Genomic DNA, 254 nt, shown 5'->3' on the forward strand with positions numbered 1-254 from the left:
TTCGAAAACTTCGAGCGAAGAAATTTACCGGTAATCATCTTTTCGTATTAAGTTCATTTTACACTTTCGTAAACGTAGTCATTGTAAGAATTGACCAATCACAGTTAAATATTCTCCTCGTATTCGTCTGTGATTGGTCAATTCTTACAACTACAACTACTTACACAATTCTAGAATGAGCCTTAAACAGAAAAAGAACAGCTACGAGATTCTAGAGATCAAAGCTGATCAGCCTTTTGATTGATCATCACTTG

The sequence above is a fragment of the Trachymyrmex septentrionalis genome, unplaced genomic scaffold, assembly GCF_001594115.1.
Source record: "Trachymyrmex septentrionalis isolate Tsep2-gDNA-1 unplaced genomic scaffold, Tsep1.0 scaffold50, whole genome shotgun sequence".
Taxonomy (NCBI): Eukaryota; Metazoa; Arthropoda; class Insecta; order Hymenoptera; family Formicidae; genus Trachymyrmex; species Trachymyrmex septentrionalis.